Raw genomic sequence first — 22,312 nt, 5'->3', positions numbered from 1 at the left:
TCTTTCAGCCCAGAACATAGTGGGTGCAGAGGGTACATTTCTTGGTCTGCATGCAATCAATCTAATGTAAACCATTATCTTCAGGACAGGAGACCACACTTCAAACTGGTGTCTAAAATATGTTTGAGAGACACAGTTCCCATGATCTCTTACAAGCTGTGTGGGATCATTCCAAGATGTTCGTCTTTCTTTGCAGCTTGAAACAGGTACGAGTCTGAAAAAAATGTAATATTTCCAGTGATAATGCTGGCAAGCTAAAGTGCATTTTTAGTTTGTATTTAAAGCAGTTCTGGACATTTTCAAAGATGATATAAATGGGCACAGAATAAAATGATAGTGTTGGGAAAGAATAGCTAGGAAAGACATGCAATGCTTTTATTTATTTATTTTACCTTTTCTGTAATTCTCTCCCCTCCCAATCATAGTGTGTATATGTATGTATATGTGTATGTATGTGTGTGTATATACACACACACACACACACGTAAACAATGTATAGTGCCTTTGAGTCATTGTGTGTGTGTGTATACACGCACACACACATACAATGACTCAAAGGCACTATACACACACACACACACACACACTCATGATGTTTTAAAGTTCAGCATAAACCAAAAACATTTTCTCACTTGAGAATTGCGGTGAGAATGAGAAAAGCTTCAGATGCATGTAAAACCACAAGGGTTGTACTTCAGTTTGAGGGATCGTGGCATGACCCATTTTAAAGCAGGCAGGTACAGAAATGCTGCATTACACACCACCAATTTCCAAAATGGGAATCTGTTTCCCAAACAGTAAGGTAAGCAATTGTCTGCCTGAGATTCCCAGAGATTCAACAAACACTTATGGCTGGATTTGTCACAAAAGCTGCTGGGCAGGACAATCTACGGCTCTCCTGAATTCCCCATCTCTTACCTGAAAGAACTAAAGTCTGTGTATGAGCTGCGATTGCTTTTACTGAGGTTTACATTCTGTCCCAAGTCTTCAGCAGCCCTGAAGTGGAGACGGGAGTGTGAGGGAACTATGTTTGATTTGTACCACCATTTTGAATTATATTTTCCTGTCAACATTTGATGAGATGACAGATCTGTGCTTAATGTGAATAAGAGGTCAACAGTAATCTCTCACTCATTATTTTTGCAACACCCAAGGCCTTCTGAGAGGTTTATGATTTTACCTTTGACCCTGGCAGTAAATACACAGTACGGGGATTATGGGGTGCACACATTAGGTGTCATGGCCCTCAATGCTTTAAAAGGAATTGGGAAAAATATAATGGCTATTTTTATTGTGACTCCATTGAGTGACAAATTGATACAGTAGAATTAAAGACTACAATGCTGTAGGAAGCATAGCAAGAACTATTTTCAAAGATGGAAAAGTCTACTTATATAAAAGCATTTGTGCACATTTTCTCTGACTTCAGAAAACATATTTCTGGGTAAACATCTACTGGATAAATTAAAGTTTGTCTATTAAACTCAAGACTTCTCAAATTTGGGAACCAGGGACTGATACGAAAGTACTCTTACAAAATGGCTGACATGGATAGACATGGCTAGTCAAAATATCCAAAAGGCAAGCTGATGAGGATATGTCCTGTTACTCTCTTTAACTAATTAATTAATTAATTTTTAAACAAATAAACTTTACTTTTTAAAACCAAGTGAGGTATGGAAACTGGTGGACACTGCATTTACAGAGATCAGTTATACTTAACTGATACTTAAGTTATACTTTAAAAAAAGTATAAAATTTGATTCATATGATGCAGCTTCATGCATGTGATAAATTTTATATTGATTTTAAGGGGATGGTTGATGAGTTTGAAACAAAGTACTCCTATTCTTGCAAAATATGAACATGACACAGATCACATAAGTTCTTGCACCCAGTTTTGTTGGTCCATGTCTCTGACTCCTGTGCAGTTCCTCAGATAGAACTGTAAAAACCTCAAGGAACTGTTGTACCTCACTTAGAATTGCACCAACATTGTCTTTTCTGAATCATAGTGAGCATACTACGTTTGAATTTGGAAAATCTGAATGAAATCTCTGCTTCTCTTAATATGGATTAGCTATTGTTTTTTTCCAACAATTTCTCTTTAAGTTTGCCAGTTGTAAAACGGAACTATTAAGTTAAAGCTTTTATTGTACAACCAACCAACCACACTCATCAAATTGTATGAGAAGTTAGTGTTTTCCATTTGCAGCATTCAGTTCCTAAATACAGAAGAAGAAAGAAAAACAGGGGAACTGCAAAACATCTTTTGATTGATAGCATAGCAGCCATCCATTGGGAATCATCCTACGTGAGGTTATATGGATAATGCTTAGATTTAATTGGCTTGGGGCTTTCAAAGGTTTAGATTATGCCTTGGTTTTATTGAATATCTTTCCTACAGCAAAGATAGACCATCTTTCCATAGGCATCGTTTTGGTTGCTAACAGGGGCAACCAAAAATGTATGCTTGTACAATTTCTGGTCCCTGGATTCTTTACTAACTGTGACTGTCAAAAGTTGGAGGTATGATTTGCTTCTATTCTGAGGAGGAAAACATGCAATAGTTGTATTCTAAGCTCCCAAGTAGGATTTTACATAGTTAACGAAAGGGAAGGGAGAAAATCCACCTCTTTCTTCCAAAACCCAAGTCAAAGGGAAAATCGCCCCATGCCATGTTGCGACTCTACCCATTTTGCATTTTCGACCCACCATTCAGGTTCTTGTTGCTCCCAAATGTAAACTGCGCTTCCACCCCCAAAAGATTGCTGGGCCCTGCTTTAATGCAGCAAATGTCTGTCGCCATCCATCGGTCCACTCTTTGGCTGACACTTGCAGGGGGCCCTATCCTGTCCCTTTTGGAGTAGTAACAGATGTTCCTAATAACAGAACAGTACATGAGCCCCTTGCTTTCAGTGGCATTAAAGTCCATGCTATGGGAAAAGGTGTTTTTCTGACTGAAGAAAAATCATTATCCTGCTTTTTAAACAAGTAGCGGGGCCATGCTTTCAGTACATTACAAGAAGTTCACATAAACACAACACTCACCCTCTTAGCATCTCTGGCCATTCTTCGGGTGTGCGGAGAAAAAGGCAATATTTCCGGCAGGGAAAATACCGGGCAGAGGGCGCCAGGGTTTCAGTCACCTGCCTATCAATCAAGGGGTGGAAGGCCAAGAGTTCTATTAATTGATGACACCTGGGAGACTCTCGCAGCAATTAACAAGTCAGGAAAAGACACTGGAAAAACAAGCATGCCATTTTCTGTTCTTGAATGAAAACAAAATCGACCCGTGCACTGCGATGTGTTGAAATTGTTCTTTCCAGTCCATTTTATCTCTTGTCCTCCAGTGCTAACAACTCTTGCCTCGTTTGCATTTTTACAGCCCGAAACATGAAACAAAGTATTGCTACCATGAAAAAGAAAAGAAGTGCGGGTTATTGGTCCATTGTGGGGGATGCAGCTGTATGAAAAGCACAGCAGTTTTAATGTAGTTATGCCGAGTAAGGAAATTAAAACAAACAAACAAACAGACTGGACCTTGGTCCACTGAGCTAACGAATGCCTCTCATATGTTTTAGGCTTACAATTTACATAATCCCCAGCAATTGGACAGGCAATGGTGACAGTGGGCTTACCCTATCAAAAGTGAGCCTTTCTGAAGCCTTTCCTTCAGGCAGCTAGTGACAACTAGCCTTGGAAAGGGAATTCTTCTCACCAAACATCTCTCTTGGCCTGCGAGGGCTTGAAACCCTTAGGCTTTCGCTCTCTGGAAGTTTGGGAGGGTCCATCTGCATCTAATGGATAGATGATGATGCTGGTGGCGATGATTTAAGCTGAAGACTCACAGATTATTAGAATTTGAGAGGGGAAGAAGTATAAAGGGGGAAACAGAGAACTTCTTAAAGGAGCAGGGCATTACTCACTGCAGAAGTTTTAATGAGTAGAGGATTTAATGAGCCCTCCTTGCTTGTGACTGGGTTCATACATGGCAAAGAATGATTTTTTCATTTATATATAATTATACAACACCTAAGATCAGGTGAACAGATAAATAAGTATGAGGCAGGCTCAGGCGTATCAAATCTAAAATATTGCTTTGATGCTTTTCAGTAAAACAATTAACACATAATATTCAGCACTCAAACAGTACAAACTGAGTTAGTGCCAGATTCCTAATTTGCTAGGGCAATACCATTGATCCCTAATAAAACAAAGGTTATGTTTTGTTTTATACTACCCCAAATCTATATTTAAAACATACTTTAGCCATTTGAACAATATGGAAGCAAGTTCCGGTCACTCTTTTCCTCTTCTCTGAGTCTTTGATCTCTTTGAAACTCATGGATAAATTTGATGAGCAAAGAATGAGAAATTCATGGACCTTATAGGATTAGAGACTTGATTGTTGACAGGAAATCCACCATATCTGTCGAATTTACTTTACAGAAGTCTGGGGTACAAATCCCAGACAACTGACTATAAAAATAATAGCTTGCATTTTCTTAACCTGAGTGGCTATAATTAGCTGTTATATTTCTCCTTTTGGCTGAAGAATTTTGAGGAAGGGTAAACGTTACTTGGACTTTGCAATTCTTTGAAGGCTTGCTGCATTTCAGTGAAGGCTTGTACAAAGTAGATCCACAAAGCATCCTAGTCCCCTTGCTTCTAAGTACAAAATGCCAGGGTCAGGTAGCTTCACGTTGCCCCATTCCTGGGACTTTAAGCAGCATTTCTCATAGCCAAACAAGGCTTCACTTGCACTGAAGTTGTTTCTGATGCTTCTAATCTTGGCTTAAGCATTGGAAGGGGTTTTTGCACATCTGCAAAACATGTGGATAAGTTTCTTCTGGCTACTGCAAGTGCTGGTGGAGGCTTCCAGGGGATGCCAAGGACCTCATGGAGGTAGATCATGTCACCTCTTCTCTTTAACAGGAAATGCGTCACCCCTACAAGCTCTTCATTGAGATAAATCCTACCCACTTCACACAGGGCCCCAAAATTACACAATCTTCATGGGACCTTTTTGCCCATTTTCTCTAAAATGGCACAATGTAAAGAAAAGAATTCAATTTTCTTTCTTAGCTGGTAAGTTTGCTGTAGCCAAATAGTGGAAAACTCAAATACATCTTTGGATCAATGTATTTAATAGTGTGGGAAATAGTATTCATTGGCTGAAAAAATTAGGTGAACGAAACAAACGACATCAACTGAACAGTGCTGTGTTTCAGAGCAGACATTTTATCTATGGTATTCAGTCAGGATTATCTCATTCGCATATTCATCAGTCAAACATCCAAAAGGATCTCAAAGTGTTGCTACCTCATTAGTGCTATATTGTTCTATTAAGTGCCCGCTGCTATATGTTTGAGCAACTATAGCCAGTTAGATTTGAAAAAGGATAACAAAAGAAACAGTCCCCTGGAAGCATCACCATGTTAATCTTCGGCAATCTTGTGGCATCAAACAGTCCACTTCATCCGATTCCTGAACAAGGGTGCTTCACTCAGCAGCACGGTCCCCTGGGTCTGAAAGCGAAGCAGAGCAGCCAGATTAGTTTACTTTGCCTCTTTCTGAGACCTCAGTATTACAAATATGCAGAAGCCTTTTCTGACCCTTCTGGTCCACTACCGGAAATGCTTCAGCACAGGTACAGCTCTTGCACAGAAACCTAAGGTAACTACAGTATTGCAAATCTCAGCCGAGGCTGCAAGCCCTGCACCTCAGAGCATCAGGTCACATTCTTCTGATGGTCTAATGGAGCTGCTATGAGAGCATCAGCTCCAGCAAATGTGTTTTCCACACATGCAAAGACTACATGTGAAGGCCTTTAAAGTGGCCATGCTGAACCTTCAGGAGAAAATCATCCTGATATTTTGGGAAACATTGTGCTTATGGCAATGCCTTGGCTAAAGTAGCCCTTTGAATGATTTGCAAAGGCTAACATAGACACAGACACAGACACAGAGAGAGAGAGAGAGAGTTGTATTTTCTAAATTTATTTCCAAACAACTTCATTAGATGATCCACGGCCTTAGTGGTTTAAGAGATGAAAGAAAATCTTCTCCCTCTCCACTTTCTCTATGCCATTTATGCTTTTATATACCTAAACAATATTCCCTATTATTGCCTTTTTTCTAAGCTAGAGTCCCAAAAATTCAAGAATCGTATCTAGCTGGTTTGGTCCAGTTTGAGGTAACTGGTTGTTAATTTTTTTCTAAGTTGCGTCGAACCTTTTGTCATTCACCCTGAGCAGATACTCAGTAGATGGGGGTGGGCTGGTGGGAAGAAGCTGAGAAGATTGGGGGAGAGGGGCTGGCAGGATGATGCTGGGAAGGTGGGGGTGTACGACCAATCCATTTGTTGCCTAATACAGATAATACCACAGCACACATTCTTGCCTTTTCTCACAAAAGGTGTTTAAGCTTCCTGATTATTTTCATTGCCCTCTTCTGAATTTTCTTCAGCTCTGTTAACTTATTTTTCAAATGTAGCAGCCAGACCGCAATAATCAAATCAAAGGATGGTTCTGTGAGAGTAAATAACAATCCTGTCTTATGAATTAATGAAATAAAACTTTTTGATTTAATATTGGAATTATTTCTGAAAGTACATTTTAGCTAAGATTACAGCATTGACCTTAATACCTCTTCCCCTTTATTTTCCCATTTTTGCTTATTGTAACACCTTGAAGAAGGATTCTAAGACTGTTGACTTTTATAGTGTTTGTTTGGCCCCAAGTAAAAGTGTTATCCTCTTAATGTTTTAATTTTAAAAAATATTCTATTATTTAACAGAGTAAGGAAGTTTATTAAAATGCTATCATTTTATTTTTCCCGGTTTCTTTATTGCAAATGTATGAATTGTCTTTCCCCAAACGATTTATCTTGTAAGTTCATTCAACAGACAAAACAGATAGGTAGCTTGATTTATTCTTACCCTCTGTTTGAACACAACTCATTTATTTTGGCCTTGTAAATCCTACCAGCAGCTTTATATTCCACTCTTGAATAAATCTCCCTAATTAGTCTAGTATTTTCTCCCTTCCACAAGCGGTTGCTCCTTCTGCTTGATCATGCTTGAAACAGCATACCACATACCAAAAGCACACATTTCTCACTACACACCATGAAAGGAGACCACATTGCTCCACTTAATGCAACTGCAAATTAAATTTCCTATTTGTGAAATGTTCTGAACTTTTATCTAGGGCTAAACAAGAAGTGTCATGTCATGAAGTAGACTGTGATTCTAAGTGGCAACTCCACGGACAGGATGCAACACAAACACAATTTTCCTGTATGTGAAAAGTAAGACTAAAATCATAACTTTGTGAACAAGCTTGCTTTGCTCTGTTTTGGAAGGTATGAATGATATTGGTAGGTTGAGCACTAATCAGTAATAATAGGGAGTCCGTTCCCAAAATTAAGAAGATTTTTGGTTAAAATTAATTATAGTAAGACTTTTGGTTGTAATAGTTACACTTATTAGGGTGAGGCAATTGCTTTTACTAAGCCCTTTCTGGCCACAGAACTTGGCTGCATTTTGGATGCTTTCCAAATACTAATCCTTTCAATTCAGACTGCAATAATTGAATTAAAAGGTACTTTTTCTTATCAGTGTACTGAGATAACTGAGTGACAGTAGTTTTAAAAAAACCCTATCATTAATGGAAACCTGTTTCTGATATAAAGAATAATTATGTTAAAAGTGAAGTCCATTTATCTAGAGAATGTTGACATAAATGTGGTTTGGAATTATCAAGTCAAAGGTAGAGTGTGAAAAAGAAGAGCAGTGAGGTGTAATACTGAAAATAATGACTTTATAATCTCATTATAACTGATATTCTGTATTGCAGAAGATAACATATTGGACTAGACCCTGGAAATTTGGGGGTTTTATACCTGGTTAGTGCTTCATTCATTCTGTCCCAGGAGGTAGAAGGATATAAATAATCTGACATTTAAGGAGAAGTAAAAAAGCAACTAAGCCTGTGTTTTCTCTTCTACTGCAAGATTGGACATGATTTTTCTGGAGATTTTCAAATCTACATTCACTGAGCTACTCAGTATACCTATTGGAGCTTTGAGTCCCAAACAGGACTCTGTTCCAGAAATTCAGTTTGACATACCATTCATTCATTCAATTTATAGTTCACATTTCTCCTGAAAAGTGTCTAACAAATTTAGAAAACAAAATTCAAAAAATTAGGGACATAAATTAAATGTGAGGTTTTCTAAATATGAAAAGAATGGGGACCAAATTCAGTTCCTGAGGAAGATTTTTCTGTAGCCTGGGAACAACATAGGAGAAAGTCCAAAGCCATATAGATGTGTCTCCTACCAATTTTTAACTCACAAATTCAGAATAAGTTCATAATGATGATGTGGCATGGACAAATGATATGGTCTCTTACTAACTATGGAAAGTAAAATGGTGAGAAAGCTGATGGATGGATGGATGGATGGATGGATGGATGGATGGATGGATATTTAATCTCTGAAGGAACATTTCACTTCAACTTCAAAGGTTCAGTTGACAAACCTAGTTTAGGACAGTTTGTATTTCCCACCTCAAAAATGCAGGAAACCACACACAATTTTTAGTAATCATGAAATTTGACGGTATAATCAAAGAGGACTTGGGAAACTGCAAAAGGTACAAAAATTATTTGAGGATGTGTTAATATTACTTTTATTAATAGAGAAGCAAATAAATAGTATACCGATGACTTAGAAGAATTCATTTGTATCACACCAAGATCAGAATATAAATGAGAGATGTCAACAATTCTAACAATATTCTCATTTTGAATTTTAAAAGCAAATCATGAACTTTGCACTTAAAACTTGAACAACGAAAGTTTATAATGTGCATCCTTTAAAAGATTGCACGCATTACTTTCAACTTTTGGGTACCAATACATATTCTCCATGAAGGCAGATTCTTTCACCATTTTTTTTTTTTTTACAACAGTGAGACTTTGATTAAACCACATGGAAATATGGGGGAAGGGTTGTTGCTCATTGATGCAGCCCATCCTTTGCATGCACAAGTCCCCTTCCTGTGGCCCTTGAGTGCAGTCTCCAGAAACTTTCAAAAATTTTTCTAAGGAAAAGATTTTTAATGTGCCAAAAGAGAAAAAATATTAAACGTATGCCTGGAAAATAATATCAATTATATTTAATAGTTAATTAAGTTTACCTGAATGAGATGTAAATGAAATCAAATTTAGTTTTTTTCCTGCCCCTACCCACTACTTTCTGATGTGTGTGTGCCCCCCCCCCCGCCAAGTTCAATGTAGTTGAACATACCTGGACGGTATCATATAAGGGGAATTTAGTATATGCTGAAGACCAGTCATCTGAGTCAGCATAAGACAGTTTCCTGACTTGCTGAGAAATGCTTCTCTGATTTGCTTGCATTTGTTGACTTTTTGCACAATTTGTTGCATCCATTGGCCCAAATTCAGCAAAAGCCAGTCACATAAAAGCCCCACAGAAATTCATGGGATTTGAGTTAAGTTACAACCACTTGAATGCTATAAATTCCGTAGGAATTTAAGACACAAATCACTGTTGCTGAATTGCCTGTTGTGTTTCACATCAAGACAGCTTAGCAACATTATGATAAGGAAATCTAGAAACTCATTTGAGTAGCAAAGGAGAAGCTTGGGGAGGGGGAAGAACACTTATGTAGAGAACCAAAGACACAAGCTGTCAACATCTATTTTTGTGTAGTATATGTTCTGTGACTGTTAATACTACCCAGAGGATGGCAAAATCAGCTTGGTATGTTTCATTGAGGTCACAAGCTATTATGCTGACACCACAGGTTTGTGAGCATATGTGCATGCCATAAATAAATCAAGATGCGTCTGGGACCTGTGGAGAGCTTCAGGAGTCAGAAACGTTTTAACGGACAAGGCTGCTAATTTTTTCCATGTAGCACTCACACATTTCTGGAAGCTGTACACAGACCTGAGGTTGCACAATATTTCCACTGAGGTATATGCCACATGAAGGCAAACTTTTGCATTCTGAACACGATGGGAAACATTATACGGGACAGAGTGTGTGCCATACGGGAGACACTACCCCACCCCAACTTCACAGTTTTATGAGGCAGAGGATTACTTCAGTTTTGCTATTGCACCAGATGTGGTAGCTTGCTTCTGATATAGAATGAAGCATTGGACAGGAACCAGGGGACTTGCTTTCCTTCACTTTTCAATACATAAACCTTTTCCATTAAGAAACCCATATGACGCACATACAGATGTTTCCAAAGTTTAAAAAAACACTAAAACTAACAATTTATGTTTAACAGCTTTAATAGAGTGATACTTATGCAACCGGGTTAAATTTACCATTCAAAAATTCATAGGAATATACAAGAGTTGAACATGGGGTGGCAGCTAACCCACTCAAAGGTTGGGAATGGCCAGTCAAGAGGCATTTCCAAAGGATCTAAGTGATGGCAATCGCTCATAGGGAATTTGCCCTGTGAAGTCAAGGGCTCTCAGTCAGACTGAAAAATTACGACTTTTCAACACAGAATGGAAAAATGGAATACTGCTGAAGTTTTTATCCCGCACGGCTTAGGATACTTCCCACATTATGGCCATCTCCATTCCCTAATCCCTTAAAAGCAGTTTATAGAAACTGTCTTCTCTTCTGTTGACATTGCAACACTGAGAACATGGAACAAACAATCATTCTTCTAGGTGCCAGACTAAGAAAACCCCATCATCTCCAGTTCACACAAAAGGGAAATAGCCTCCCCCTCCCCTTTTCATCCATGCCCTTCCTTCATGTTGAATGCATTTATCTGATTGTATTTTTAGAAAGTCCAAGTGATTTCTGTGTGAGGGTTGCAAAGCTAACAAACCACCTTTCCCATTAAAGTCCTTCAGGGTGGTTGAAACCCAGGAGCCAGGTGGTATGGTGGACTCAGAAATACTGCAAACAGATTGTCAAAAGCTCCAGAGAACTGCACTATGATGAAGACTATTTTCAGCTCAGTTAGTCAACACAGCCTACATGGGATCGTGAAGATCGAGAGTTGGTTTCAAAGTAGTGCAATGTCCCTGTGTGAAAGTACTCTGACTCAGTAGAGCATTTTCTAGTTTTCAGGCTGTCACTTTAGAAGCACCAGAGACTGAAATACCTGTTGTTTTTTTTAACTAGGTACTCTTCTAATATGGTGCTGAGTGGTCTGGATCTGAAATTCATAGGGATTTTGTGAAAAGATAGAGTAAGGAAATCACTATCCAAATACAATTTAAGAAAATGATTGATCCTCCCCACAGTTTCTCAAAATGTCATGCATTATATGGTGAGAGTCTTTAAGACTAAAAAGGGTCTCTGTTTCTTTTTCCTTTTTCCTTTTTATTATGTTATTATAAATCTTAAATTGTGTTGATTCAATATATTGATGTTTATACAATATGACTGAAGATTATTAACATTCTATTATTTAGTTAGCTTAGGATACTGAGAATAGAGAAGAGAAAGAAAAAGCATTCTATCAATGTCAGTTAGGGTGTCAATATTACTAGCATAAAATTATTTGGCTTTTTCATCCAAAGTTGAGTACAATTTTGAAAAAGAGCCACTACAACTCACATCAAAATATTTGATATATACTAGAAGTTTCAATCTTAAACCGATTACTTAATATCAAAGTCTACCTTGTATTGTTACTTAGTACAGTATTTATTTCTGCTATAGATAAGCAGAGCACATTTAACAAGAATTAAATACAAAAAGAGTATTTTTATAAAACTAAAAAAAAAAGAAAGAAAAAATTATTGGGTTTCTGATTCCTCATTTCTGCTAATCTGCAGAATTAATTACATCTGCTAATTTGCAGTATTTACAGACATTTAGCCCCCATTAGAAGGAAGAGTGTAAGTGATTATATTTGCCATGGTGCACGATATGTTGCACGTACGGGAACCATTCTTGCTTAAAGTTAGTTAAACTTCTATTGTGCATACTGCTAGTTTTGCCATTGCTGTGTATTCGCCAAGTTTGAGTTCCCAGTCAGGTACAGTCAGAATTGTATGTTTCTTCCAATGTTGCGCAAAATGTATTCTTGCTGCTGCAAGCATATATTTCATCTGATGTTTCTTGTCTCTTTCGCTTGCCCTCCCACACCAGCTATCTTTTCTTTAGCAATGACTTTAAATTAATTTCAAATGTGGTTGCATTGTGCTTTACAGTATTATGTTTATGAAACGTTATTTGAGGGCCAAGAGTTATGAAACAGGATACAGATCCTCTTATCATCTCCATCATCTTTATTTGCAGCAATTGGCATCAATATCTAGTTGGCCACTCTTGGAAAATAAAGGCTGGGCTGATCCACAAGGCAGTTTGTATGCTCCTCATAGCATCCCACAATTGGCAAGTGGAGCAAATCTCTACTAGTATCCCATGTGGTAAAATACCATAATTGTATAGTGAAATATAACCTCCACATCCACTCCACTCAACCACAGCTGGAGGGAGTATGGAGAGATAGGATTTCACTTATCAGCGAGGACTTTTATCCTTTAGGGTTTCGTCAGTAACACCGTATCTGTGAACTTTGTGTCTGTTTTATATACATTTGGTATGACTTCAATAGGTGGTGTTTAATGCACATTTTATACCCTATCACTTTTTAAGTTCTATATTGCTTTAGCTTACTGATGCCTTTGGAGTGTTTTTTATATTCTTAAAGCCCAGGGAAGGAGATTCATTTCTTACTCCGAACCTTATAAGGGGAGGATGACGGCTCTTGAGAGAGGGCATGTGGCATGCATTTGTCTGAACGTTTTAAACTCCACATTTCTACTGTGAGGTCCAGTGGTTAGGGCAGTGTTTCTCACCTTTGGCAAGTTTAAGACGTTTGGACTTCAACTCCTAGAATTCTCCGTCTAGCATCCTGGCTGGGGGATTCTGGGAGGTGAAGTCCATACATCTTAAACTTGCCAAGGTTGAGAAACACTGGATTAGGGTATCGAAGCAGGGACCACAGGCACCAGGTAAAAGAGTATCCTCAACTATGGACATTTGCTAGATATTCTTGAGTCAGTCACTATTCCTCAGTTCAACCTACCTCTCAGGAAGTTGTGGGGGGAAATAGAAGAAGGGAGTGATATATACAGTATATATATTCTCTGGAATTCCTGGAAAAAAGGCAGGAAATAAATACAACAAATAAATGTAATGGAAGCCAACAGACAATGTCCATGTAAGAACAATGCTTCTTTTTTGTCATTCCAACACTAGGGAGAATTGAAGATTCAAATTAAGTCTGATTTTCTTCCCACCAACCTGAACTTCTATCCAGTGTACTCTATAGTCAATATGAATTAGAAGTGACTCAGGAGTCTTGATTCCAGTCCAATAATCTAGCTAGTTTACCATCCTTGTTCTTCTCATTTCTCTTTGGATATTATCTAAGATTCAGGTATGCATAGCTGAATATTTCAAAAAAGACCATGAGGCTATTTTACAATATCAAATAGGGCAAAGAAGGAGAGGAAAATTATAATTCAGTATAGTATCACATTTAGTTTTGTTTTACTACTGATGTTCATCATCATCACTGAGTGCTACTCAGCTGTGACTTCCCAAACCTGCTCTGCAAATACTTCATTATGGCCATTTGAACATTTCCTTCCTTATTCCATGATTGCCTAGCTCCTGGGATTTTTGTCATTAAGTGAGCAATGTCAGGCTCTGATAGGCTGCCGAAGAGAGTCTAGGCTTTCAGCAGCTGCTGACTCAATTCAAGCAACTCTGAGTTTGGAAGTGCATTTTAGTGAATTCAAATTTTGATGAATAAAAATAACAAAGAAAGGGGGGAAGAAATAACACCTCCAAGTGTTTATATTTGAATCCTCCCTGTTTTCCACGAGGCCCTGCAGTCAGTTTGTATTTCTGCTGGATATAGGTTCCTTTCCTGTGTCACCTTAGATATCACATCTGTTGCCGTAAAATATTCCCTTGTTGAGAATTCATTTTTAAAGGACTGATTAATGTTTAAGTTTAGCACAGACTCATACCTTCCTGATGTCTTGCACTAGTTAACCTTCTCTCTTTTTTGGATGCTAAAAGAAGGTATGGACTAGGTTGAAAATCAGTGTTAATCTTTCTAATTATATGCTTCAGTCACTCCAAATACACTTAAGGGATTTGTTCTCTGTGAATTCCAGTATGAATAGATCTGTTCCACACATTGTAAATAAACAAGAGAATCAGAGTGTAGAAATCCTTCATATTAACACTTGTCTATATTTTCCATATCATTCTTGGCTAAAAAAATGTGCAGAGAAAGTCGACCAGATGCTGCCACCTGCTGAGATTTTTGTTCTTATGAACCTGTCCAATTATTAAGATCCATCAGAGGGGTTTGGTTTGGTGTTTCAACAATACTGTCACTCATAGAAATCCATTTGTTGGGTTCATGGAAAAAGGATTTTTGAAAATATTAAGCTCTTTTATGTTTAACATTTTTTCCTAATTTGTTCACAACTTTATTGATTATATTATGATTTTATTTTAGAGTTGTGCACGCTGTTTTGCTAGTCTTGGCATAAGGAAAAGGTGGTGTAAAACATGTCTTAAATATTACTTGTACAGCATAACATATCTAAATGAACAGCATTTGAGAAGTAGGCATACGAATTTTCAAAATATGGATTCCAAAAATACATTTAATTTAAATGCACATTTTTTTAAAAAATGTAGCTTCATGTAGGATCTATGCAAAACCTGAAACTGACTGAAAATGGACCCATCCATTAATTTCTAGACATTATTCCATTTAAGATTGTCAAAAGGTATTCCACACATCACAAGGGATGTTAGGATTTAAATATTAAGAGGAATTTTAATGAGAATCTTCCTGATAATTGGGTTTTCTATTTTGTCTATCATGGCCCATAGGAATTGCTATCCCACAATAAAGATTTCAGCTTCAGATTCTCAGAAACATCTCCACACTGACTCAGTGTTTTTTCAAGTCTATTGCAATTTTAGAATAATATTTTGTTATTAAGATAGGCCGTGAAGAACCTGTCACAGTTTTTGCCACATTCCTAATCTGTCTATCTTGTGTTCTTTTTTCAAAATGATGAAATGTTTATCCATCTGCCTTGGTCAAATTCAAAGGGTAAAGTTATTTGCAACAAGGAAAAGCCATGTCCACCAGCTCTTGAAGCTGAGAACACTGTCAGGAAAAAGAGATGGTGAAGACAGCCAGTTTGACGTAATGGTTAAAGGCCCTGGGCTAGAAACCGGGAGACAGAGAGTTCTAGTCCCACCTTAGGCACAAAGTCAGCTGGGTGACTCTGGGCCAGTCACTCTCTCTCAGCCCTCAGAAGAAAGCAAGGGCAAACTACATCTAAAAATGTTGTCAGGAGTCAAGAATGACTTGAAGGCACCACAAAAGAAGAAATCCTTGTTCAGCACCAGAAGCCTGATTCAGCACACAACCATTCAAACCAAGATATTTAAATGCTAAGCACTCACAGCATTCTGTCTAAAAGATAAATCTGCCAGTTAAACTTTCTCCCACTTTTTTTTTAAATAGCAAATTCTTTCAATCTCATTTTTAAATTATGTATGAATTTTGGAAAGTCCTCTTCAAAAAATGAACTAGTAAAATTCTCACCCATTCTTACATTAAGCATGTATTTTCCCAGGACCCGATAGTACGACTTTAGATAATTTTAACATGTTCAAAATTGAGTCGGTCTAATCCAATATTTTTTCTATAATTTATAATTGTGGTTTAAACAAAAACCTGAATTGCATTTAATGTTTAACATGAGAAGCATCAAGTGCTTTCTCCAGTTGCTCAAAAACAGCTGAATCCTGTATAAAATTATATCAGCTCTTTATTGTAAAGGTTAGCAAATCCCAAAGTACAGTATATACAAATGGAAACAGCTAATCTCCAGCAGCGAAGCACATGATTTGCTTCTAGACTACCAACGTTGAAAGTGGCAGCTTAGGAAAGGTGTGGTCCCAAACCTATTGCCTGTTTCCCGAAAGGAAAGATCAAGTAAATTTTATTTTGTTGAACAAAACAGGGTTAAATGCTGGCACCTCTATGAGTTAAATTGCCATGGTTCAGAAGTAGGTGAACGCACAGCCCATTCTTCCTCAGATGCCAGTTGGAATATTTAGTCTGTTGAATTATGGGTATTTACTGCATCAGCAGAGCAAGAATCTATTAGCACCATACTATATTAATGGCAACCTAGTAGTTTTACTCAAATTTTATTCCATGACTTGTGTAGCTAAAACAAGAATCTCAGTTTTCACATTATCTATGGCATATAAAGATATTTGAGGCATCTCTGTGGGGAATCTGGAAAATTCCGCCCAATGTTTTATGAGAAAATGTCAGCTCATGCCCTCATACTCCCTTTGTATTTCTTCATGTATTCCCCTCGACTACTCTATACCATTCCCCTCCTTCTAGAACAGATTTGGGAGCATCCAAGAGGTACAGGGGAAAGGGAAAATCAGTTCCATCAATGGTTCTAATGTACAAATATGTTTGTAAATATTTTCTGAATAAAACATATTTTTTTTAAAAAAATCATTACTATGTTGCTGCAAAACAAGTTATCCCTTTATTCAGCAGTGTCCCTGGTGGGATTGGGGGTGTCAAAATTGGCAAGATGGAAGGGAGTGCCCTGGTGCCAACCCTGCACCCTTCGAATGGGTGTGTGATGTCAATTCCTATATAAAAGAGGCAGAGCTTTGCATCAGCTGTTTTGCCAACTTTGACCCCCATCATTTGACATCTTTACCTTTTTAAAAACTATGCTTGCTCCCCTCTTTACAATTCACACTTTTAAAAAAATCAACAGAGAGAGGCAAAGACAAAATTAAATGCAGTTTGTTTAGATGGATCTCTTTCCAAAGGTTCTCTGACATTGGCCTGGCGTCATCATTTCTATGCCCTAACTTGAAAATTTATGTTGGCACTTGAGAGTAAATGATAGGGTTCCTTGGCAGAGTTCATCTTAGCAGGCTTGAAGATGTCAGTTTGATTCATGGTTCTTTGAAAGACTGACACACTTTATTAAGCAATGGGGAGATTAGCACTTGTAGGCTGTGCTCCACCCCGCTGCCTACTTGCCTCCCCCCCCCCCCCCCAATTCAGGTTGTTTGTTTTTGTGGAATGTCTTTTCTTACTTGGCACCACCAAAAAGATTGCTCTTATCAGCGCTCAAATACCAGACACTCCCTTCTGCAGCTCGCAAAGATACACTGTGTGGTCCCAAGGGCTAAGCAACCATCAGCTTTTCATTCGTTTGGGGGCTAGAGTCTCACTGTCAAGCTCACTATCTGTGGGGCTTTCATAGATAAACAGTCGATAGGCGCTCACCATAACACATTCCTTTCATGTTCACTTATTCCAAAAGAGAACTCTGCAGTTTAACACAAGCACATCCCTTGAAGTTATATCTTTGGCAGGCGTATAGTAATTAGTAGACAGAGCAAAGATATTTTATACCACTCCTGCTGCTGGGTTGTGTTTTTCTAACTTGGAAGAATTTTGGTCTCTCACTGTTTGGATTAGAAATCCCTATTTACTTCTGAAATTCTTTTAAATTAGCAGAAACATCCATGATAATTTCAACCAATAAGCTTCTCACGAGGGTAATTTATGTCATTAAGAGCTAAACTTGTCTATCTCTTTGGGATTTAATCTAACTTAAAATATTAACATAAATTTAAGATAATGAAAAAGTCGTCACTTTCAAAAAAACTGAGAAAAGATTCCAAGGGAGGTTGTGTCCCATATCTCCATATTAAGCTCAGCACTTTAGCTTTATATATATATATAGTATTTTAATTGAAGAGGTAAAAACACCACTGAGACTCTTAAGAACTATATTGTTATTCAAATTAGTTTTTTTTAAGTTTCAAAAGCAAAAAAAGGGGGGTAGGGGATTCAACCTCAGCCTGCAGATATTAGTCTCTTGATTTACCCCATGTTTACAACAATGTGGCCTAGTTCTATTTATTGTTTTAGGCGTTAACATCACATCCACAATCCTTTATTCATAAGCAGGAAGTGCTAGCATACAAACTTCCATATAATGGTAAACTAAGTCAACGTGAGCTTTTGTTAAGCCAGAATAAATACAGCGATATAATAAGCTCCCATATTTTTTCTATTAATATATTAAAAACCAATGGGTGGGAATATTAGTAACTGTTTGCAGTTCTTCAATTGATTCTAGAGATATTTTCTAACCACACTGATGGGCAACTGAACAAAAAAGATTTATATAACACCTTACAAATGATATATTTGTGTTTAGCCAAAGCCTCAGGAGCTGGTAGTCAAACTTCTCCCTTTAGGAAGCATTAGATTCCAGTACACATATTTGGTTATCTGCTGATCTTATTAAATGACACAATTATTCACCATAATATAGTAGCTTGGATTTGTATGAGTTGCTGAGTAAAGGACTGTGAGTATTTGCTCTACCATTCCCTGTATGGATACAGAAAGCCAATGGTGGAAAGAGCCTCTGTCTGTCTGTGTCTTTTTTAACAACATGTTTCTCATCTGGGAAGGGAGCATTGCTTTTAGTGGAACTTCTTAAAAATGAGACTTCTGTCAAAACTCTCTCCTGTCTACTGTCTTGTAGCCCTTATGTCTCTGCATACCCAAAAATCAGAACTTGAGGAAATATTGTTTGCCACAATAACTGAAGTGATGCCTTGGAAATCTTGGATTGATTCTTGGAGCACTTGTGACAGGATGGATGTAGATGAACAAAAGCTGCCACTTAGTCTGAACATTTTTAGGAGTTGCTGCTGTGGAAATTAAATCCGACCCATATATACGCATATATGTGATAGTAGCTGTGCAAGGAGCTCTTCTGGATCATGGCCAAAAAGGCAATACAATTTTTCCATTATGTTTAAATACTATTGGTGGAAATCTCAAATTATCCTTTCAACAAATACTACATAACATCAGAACACCATCTGACTATACTAGACTTAATCCAAGTTTATCACCAGAAAATACTTTTAACATTGTTTAACAAGGAATAATTGTTATGCTATTTGTTAACATTCCAAAATATTCTGATTCAATTCCAAATTGTATGCATTGTGAATGCTAATAAAATCTGCTAATTAGTATGGAATGAAGCAATTGCTTCTCTAAGTCATTCATTTCAAGGACTATAAAGCTAAATTCATTTTGAGCAAAAATTTTAAATGTTCACAACTTAATCATTCTGTTAGTGTGGCAAAATAATTGCTATAATTTCTTCATCTTTCAGGTTTATCCAGCAACAACAGATGTTAAATATATGAGTCAGACATCTTATTTGTCCCCAGTTTATTCAGAATATAATAAGGTAATTGTCTAGCTGTCATTAAATGATGAGGTTTGAGAACTTGATTCTATGAAGACCAACATCTTCCCTTAATGCCGATTTCCTCAAGATAAATCTCACGGGTTTCACTGGAACTTTCTTCTCTGTAAACATGCTGAGACAATAGTCATAACTGCATGACAATATGGTTTCATGAATTCTGGGAATATGCCCTTTTCCCCTGCAGACCAGTAATTAGCATCTATTTCAAACTATTCTGTGTTAAAAACATCTTCCAATTCTCTGATTTTTTTTCTTTTCTTTTCAGAGAAGTAGGGATGTGCAAAACCTGTCATTTAGAATCCCGAGAACTCTGGAATGTTCTATTTGTTTTCTGGATCAAACTTATATATTTGTTGTGGGGGGAGGGGCATATGTAGCAAGGGTTTACGGGATCCAAGATGGCTCAATTGAGCCCCATCTCTTTGTATGTGCATGCAACATGGATGGTTGATGGGGGTTGATGGTTTTCTGGAACTTAATCTCCCAAACTGCAAATAGTTTGTAGCACTCCAGACATGGTATGATAGCTTTTGAAGATACCCCCAAAATATAGAGTATTTAGAATTTCTTTTGGTGGTGTTTTGGAACTTAATCCAGTGTGCAAGAGATTGAAGAGGTCTATTTTGTTTTTATTCGCTACCAGTTACACATCATTCCAGCATTCTGCAGTAGTTCTGGGGGTCCAGTTTTCCCTATTGGAAAGAAATCCCCTCTGATATTCTCCCTTGGGATTGAACTCCCAAGAGTTCAATATGCATATTTCGGGGGAGCTGATTGTACACTGAAAGGTGGAATATTAATATATATCTCTCAGTCACTATGTAACTATGTATTAAGCACAAGAACCTCATTTTATGCATGAGAATTGCATCAATAATGAATAATGAGAATTATTTTTAAAGATACAGAATAAAGTTTCAGCATCGCAATATTGTTCGCTTCATTAAATGTAGAATACCCATCTAACAGGACAACACTTGGACTGTTTTAAACATTTGCTGTTGTAAATGATAAATGGCAAAATCCTAAAGAAAAACATCACAGGAAATTATTGCGTCATACAGAAGCTAATAGATAGAAGAGCAACATAACAGTCTGTTTGTATGATATTCCTCTATATATTCAATTACTCCACATTCATTCAATGTTATGATACATAATAATTTGAATGCATGCTATTGCTTGTGTTCTTATATCTTTGAATACATATGAATACATATGAAACAACATAAAATGTAAGATGCTTGAGGAATCTAATCTTTGTGAATGCAAGTACCAAGTGACCTGATCTGAACCTCTCAAGCTAATGTGCAGAGTGGACTTTTGTTATCATCAACACTTGCCTTTTCAGTTATCAGCTCTAATGGTTAATAAGTGCATGTACAATTGCTTGTTAATTAAATCTGACTTAAATGTACAGAATAATATTTATGGCTATGGTTCTTTCTCTGTGGTTTCTGGAGTGTCAGGGGAACTGAAAGTGTTTTTTTTTCTTTTCTTCTCTTTTATTAAAGATCTATAATCATAGTCTTTGTTTGGGTTCAGTATATTAGAATGTTGGTCTCCCTCTTTCATTTTGAGAGCTAAAGATTTATTGATTTAATATGTCAGCTGCCACATCTGTAAGCTCTTGGTAAGATATGTTCACTATACAGGTTCCTTTGTTAGTGAAAGCTATGTTTCGTTGTGTTTTAAAAAGCAACAGACTAATTTCTAACATCTCTTAGTTTGATTCTTAACAAAGAAACTGAACTGAAAACAGGAGTTAGTTTAGCATTTTACCTAGGCTGGAGAACAGTCCTATCCATCTGCCACATTATAGGCTACATGGGGACCTATTTTTTAAGGGAATTTAAATAAAAGCTATAGAAAAGGACTTGTCTTTTTCTGCCATAAATCTGGATTCTTGTGTATTTAGTAAATTATTAATAATTACAGGAGTGCATTCTGCCTCTGAAATAAATTACAAAAGAGATTTGCAATCTGTCCTACTTCACAGGGGTAGCATTGTAACTCTTTTAACAATGATATTCTCTGGAAGTCCCAAGTAAGACAAATGGGGTTGAACTGCATGCATTATAAATGTGAAAGGTCCTAACATCAGCTTTGTTTCTGTTGTTAGCCAGAATGTTTGCTCTTGAAGGAACAAACGTTACATCACAGAATAAAGATGATACATTTTGAGATCCTAGGCACTCTGAGTTCTTTATATAACATGTCTTTTCAGCAACATGAAAATTGCCAGCAGTTCTTGTTTGTTAGACTGCCTATGGCTGAGGAATTGATACAAGGTAGACAAAGGGTTGTCTTTTGACACCAATCCCAAGTGGTGACAATGCCAAGCGCTCTTCTCAGCTTGCCATCATCACTCTCACTGTGACATTCCAAGGAGCTTAACGTGCTAAAGTAGGATTTCAAGGCCACAAGCCTCTTCTGGATTTGAATTTTAGGATTCTTTTTAAAAAAAATAATCCAGAAGAGGATTTGAAACAATCTTAAAAATGGATGTCATTTATTTCCTCACTGCTTTAAGAATGAGGCTTGAAAAGCAGCAAAAGTATTTTAGAGATGAATAAAATTAGTGTTTGTTAAAAGCAATGTTATCATGAGCTCACAATGAAATGAACACGAAGAAAGCTTATTCAAAGGGAAATTTCAAGTATGCATGAAAATTCCCTCATCCCTTGAAGGAACATACATTTTAAAAATTATTCCTTCCATTAATTGTTTAGAATTATAAGGAACAAAGTTCCTTAAATGATACATGTGTTTGTCTGTTTGTTTATTTTGATAGCCTGCCCCAACCCATTCCTGATCAAGAGGCAACACTCTAGTGATAGGGAACTGGCTGAGTGAACTTTTTCTCATGGAACCCCATTACATTCTCAC

The 22,312-nt window shown here is 37.2% G+C and overlaps 1 long non-coding RNA gene across 4 annotated transcripts in view; it reads left to right on the top strand.

The window, feature by feature from the left end:
- Positions 1 to 22,312, top strand: part of LOC148217052 (uncharacterized) — a 48,035-nt gene that overhangs the window by 4,415 nt on the left and 21,308 nt on the right. For 2 of the 4 annotated variants that reach the window (XR_015797884.1, XR_015797888.1), the window contains 2 exons: positions 85 to 206; positions 19,325 to 19,402. This is a non-coding gene — a long non-coding RNA (uncharacterized LOC148217052). The remainder of the gene's footprint in view (positions 1 to 84; positions 207 to 19,324; positions 19,403 to 22,312) is intronic. The other 2 variants (XR_015797891.1, XR_015797893.1) reach the window with 2 other exon arrangements.

Source organism: Python bivittatus, unplaced genomic scaffold (genome assembly GCF_059951505.1).
Source record: "Python bivittatus isolate LINGU-HERP-01145 unplaced genomic scaffold, Pbiv_v1 ctg000020_np1212, whole genome shotgun sequence".
NCBI classification, from domain to species: domain Eukaryota; kingdom Metazoa; phylum Chordata; class Lepidosauria; order Squamata; family Pythonidae; genus Python; species Python bivittatus.
This window is presented reverse-complemented; position numbering and strand designations above follow the sequence as displayed.